A 4,765-nucleotide genomic window follows, 5' to 3' on the forward strand; every position below is an offset into this window, starting at 1 on the left:
TGTCGGCTAGGCTTTGCCACTCCCATTCCTGATGCACTTTGGTCTCCTCTTTCTTCTCTCTATTGTTTTCCCCCAACCAGAATATCCAGCCATTAAAGCTCCCCCATCACTTCATACAGGGTTAGCTGGATTTTGTAGCGTCTGCAGGAACCCTACTGGCTGCTCTGAACTTTTAAGATCAAGCAGACTGTCATTGGCAAAAACCTGAGTTTCACCTGCATGTAAACCACAACACACACACCCCACCTTGGCCAGATTCCTGGGATGCCCTAGAACATTTACAAATATTTTAATTGCTCAGGGCAATGAGACAACAAGTGCAGAACCTGCAAGGATTTGTGGGGAGCACCTACCTTTCCTGTGTATCCTGCTTCCCACACTATTTCCTCCCCCCCCGGCAACCCCCATATTCTGTCCCCGTTCCTTGCTTCCTTCTCTCCTTCCTTCCCACCCACTAACTGACCTGTTCTCTGCCCCCTATCTTCAGCTGTATTTATTATTCATTCATGTATGGCCCACCTTTTCCCAACATGGGGACCCAAAAGCATCATACATAATTCTCCCCCCTACATTTTATCTCCACCAGGGTAGGTAAGGCTGAGAGAGAGTGACTGCCGAAGGTCACCCAGCAAGTATCCTTGGCAGAGCGGGGATTCAGACCTGCTTCTCTCAGACCCTAGTCTGAATCTGTACACCTACTGGCTCTCATGCAGTGGTTGCTGTTGAATAGTAGGAAGCCACCAGGATGGGGTAGAACATGGGATCAATGAGTCCAGTGGGCCTGGCCTTGAGTCTTCCCTCAAAGGCCAAAGCAGCCTTGGAGAGGGCACTCCTGCCTTTTATTGACAGAATCCAAGGCTTGCAGGCTGACAATACTGTTTCGGTTGAGTAGCACAACCCAAAATAGCCTCTGAAATCTCAGAGGTCACCCAGTTCTTAAAGCTACAGGCCCTGCCAGTTTGGTGTAGTGGTTAAGTGTGCTGACTTTAATCTGGGAGAACCGGGTTTGATTCCCCACTCCTCCACTTGCACCTGCTGATGTGACCTTGGGTCAGTCGCAAGCTCTGGCACAGCTGTCCTTGAAAAAGAGCAGTTTGTGTCAGAGTTCTCTCAGCCCCACCCACCTCACAGGGTGTCTGTTGTGGGGAGGGGAAGGGAAAGGAGTTTGTAAGCCGCTCTGAGACTCCAAGTGAAGGGCGGGGTATAAATCCAATCTCTTCTTCTTCTTCTTCTTCTGCTGTTATCACTTTAACTCCTATTATATATTTTCAGATTTTCCTGCAAACCTGGGGCTTCTGTCTGGTTTGTAGTAAGATCTGGCTTGTCTGTTCTCAGTCCCAGTCTCTGGATTTAAGTATCCGCAAATGGAACTATGATGAGAATTGGATACATTGTTGTCAAACAGTGCGGCTCTGTAAGGGAAGTGAACAGTCAAATTACCTCTAGGAAGAAGGGGCCAGGACTGCCTGCCAGTCAGCTGAAAGCCCAGCGGAACAGCTCTGTTTTGCAGGCCCTGTTCAGCCGAAAGCCCGGCAGAACAGCTCTGTTTTACAGGCCCCGTGGAACAGTAATAACTCCCGCAGGGCCCTGATCTCAATTGGGAGCATGTTCCACCAGCCTGGGGCCAGAGCAGAGAAGGCCCTGGCCCTACCCGAGGCCAGGCAGACGTCTTTTAGGCTGGGGACTGCCAGCAGGTGTTGCCCTGCCGAGCGTAAAGCTCTACAGGGCACATAAGGGGAGAGGCGGTCCCACAGATAGGTCGGTCCCTGGCCGCCTAGGGCTTCCAAGGTCAGCACCAACGCCTTGAACCGGATTCCGTACTCAATTGGTAGCCAGTGCAGTCGGTGGAGAAAGAGAGAGTCCTTCTTTTCCTCTCACAACAGGAAATCCCGTTCTTCTTTTACCCCTGTCCTGCTGTGAAACGCCAGTATTTCCCGGTTCCGGAATCTTCTGGCTCTCATTACCCTACATTACGTTCTCCTCAGGAAGACCTGGCCGTTTCCCAGGCCGGCAGCCATTTGCCATCCAATAGGGTCTGCCCCTACCTCGTTTTCCACCTGAAACCAGAGCCTCGCCAACTGTTCTTGTATTATAACCCTCGAGGCTAGCCTCTGAGCATCAGCAGAGTGCAAAATTATGGCCGTTATCATCAGCTGTGGGGCTGAGTCCTTTCCCCACAAGAACAACTTCTGCCCTTTCTTCAGCCAGTCCATTTTCTAGTGCTCTGAATTTTCACCTTGTGGAGGGTCTCCTTCCTCTCTGACTTTGCTCAGGGTCTTCCTGACGACCCTCTTAGGGAAGGGATTTCTGGGCCGGGGGTTAGTTCCCCGGTTGATTTCCTGGCTTCCCCTGAAGCCTGTGGCTTGACTCGCTTGCTTGAGTGGCCCATTGGAGGCCTTTGTGCTATGGGTCCCTTGGCACGGCACCCTGCTTGTGGCTTGATCTGTGAGGGGGGGCATGGTTGAGATGCCCCCCCTTAGCGAAACACAAGCTTGGATGGCCTTTGTGTCTCCCGCACTCCCCGCCCTCCCCACTCCCTGGTTTTGATGCATGTTGACAGTTCCACGGTGGCTTCGCTTAAGAGTCTCATTTTGTTTCTTTTTTAGTGTCCGTACCTGAAGCCTAAGAAGAGAACAAGGAGGATCTTCTCATGAGATCCTGGGGATCTGGCTGTCCCACACAAAGAGCTTCTGCCGCCTTCAACTCTCGCCTGTTCTGCCACCGAATTGTCTCTCTGGCAGCGGCCTCTGGTTTCCATCTCTCCCGATTGGATTTTGGGTGGATTTTGTTCTTGTTCTGATATCTGAGCTGTTCCTATTAATGGGAAGTGAACTGGGAATCGAAAACAAATCAGCCTGTCTCATAATGCCCCTGTATAAATTGATGCTGCGGCCTCGCTTGGAGTACTGTCTACAGTTCTGGTCACTGCATCTCAAAAAAGGCACTGTAGCATTAGTAAAAGTGCATAAAAGGGCAACCCAAGAGATTAAGAGGATGGAACACTTCCCCTATGAAGAGAGCTTAAAGCCTCCCCAGTCCTTTTAACTGGAGATGCCACGGATCGAACCCGGCACCTTCCGCATGCTACAATGATGCTCTGCCACTGAGCCCTTCTTCTGTGGCAGCGTGAAAAGTTTATTATCTGCATTTTGCTTTGAACATGATAGTTCTAAATCCCCCCCCCCCGTAAATATCCATTTTGTCGAAATAAGCTTGTGAACTCCACACCCTAAGCCTGCCTCTGGTGTTTCCTTCTCCATTAGCACAGGAGCTCCCGATACGCGCACGTTCCTGAGGATTAATAGGGTTTGCCGGCTCCGAGGGCCTCCTGTATAGAAAAAGACTTTTCTAAAATCCTCCCTGCTTGGGCCAGATGGCCCTTGCTGGTAACACTAACGCGTTACCCCTTTCACCTGTGCAAATGGCTTGCCAGATGGCCAGGCCGCATCTCCATATACAAGACACATTGACACCTCTGCCAGGAGAGAGTGAGTTGCCGGCGCCTTCCCAAGCATGGGACGAGCTATGCCCAGTACATTAGCACATCCAAAGCGTTCCCTGACATGACATATGGTCAATAGAAGAGGCTGGAGTGGGATGCCCAACTCCAAGCCAATCAAAACATACCTTGCCTGACAACACATGGTAACCAGAGAGTGGAACGCCTCCCCACTCTCGGTCTTGGGTAAATGGCCATACCTGGTGGTGACGGGGGGGGGGGGTATATCAGGAATGATCCATAGAGGGTTGGAGAAGAGTTAAGGGAATTTCTCTCTGGAAACAAAGAGTTCTTTTGGATTGACTGTTTGCTGTTAACATGGAGTGAGACTGTTAGGCAGCCAAGCTGGACTAGCTGCCCACAAAACCATGGGGTTCCTTTTCAAGATCCCCTGGTGAGACCTTGGACTATTTCAGCGGATACCTCTGAAAGCCTGGTAACTATGACATGCCTCTATTGTGTAGCTAGAACTGAACAAGCTATAGGTATCTTTTGTTTCTTATCTTTTGCTAGTCTCATGTTATATGCATGCTTGTGCACTGAATAAAGATAATATATAATCAGTATTATCTGGACCTGTTTCCTCTGTTGCAACCTGATCTTTAAGACTGAGTCTTGTGCCTAAAGCTGTTCGCCTAAGGAGGCTACCACTGAGGTACTTAACTGTTTGCAGCCCTGGTGCAGAGCTGGTAACGCGGGCCAGTCCCATAAAGCAAGAAGGAGTTTGGGATCTCTGCTCCTGAGTTTTGCTGCGGGACGGCTTAAAGAGATCCTGGTGGCAGTGACTACTGGTAAGGCCTGGAGAGTGTACAGACATTCTCCTGGCATTTGTTTAATTGTTCCTGAACCCTTGGTTTCTCTCCCCATCCCTGGACTGGGGTGAGGGAGAGAAACCTTGAAACCTCCAGAGATCCACTTGCTTCCTTCCAATGACTTTTAAAGGGGGCTTCACACTGAGTGGTTGTTTTTCATTTCATTTATAGTCCGCCTGTGACTCCGGGTGGGTGGCAAATATGACAGAAAACTCTCCGGTCAGTCAGTAAACAGAGTACAAGGACTTCAGGGGGGAGGGATGAGTTTGTTTATTCTGACTTCCCCCCCCCCATCAGAAAGGGCTCAGAGCAACTTTTAAAAAGTGGGTACCCAAAAATAACCACAACTGAACACAGGAACCACAAGAATCAAAATGTAAGAAGATGTAGCACAATATAAACCTAGCTGTTCACTCACTCTGGTCATCTTTGGAGGCCCTTCTGTGAGAGCCCG

Source organism: Gekko japonicus, unplaced genomic scaffold, assembly GCF_001447785.1.
Source record: "Gekko japonicus isolate JY-2015 unplaced genomic scaffold, Gekko_japonicus_V1.1 scaffold2427, whole genome shotgun sequence".
NCBI classification, from domain to species: domain Eukaryota; kingdom Metazoa; phylum Chordata; class Lepidosauria; order Squamata; family Gekkonidae; genus Gekko; species Gekko japonicus.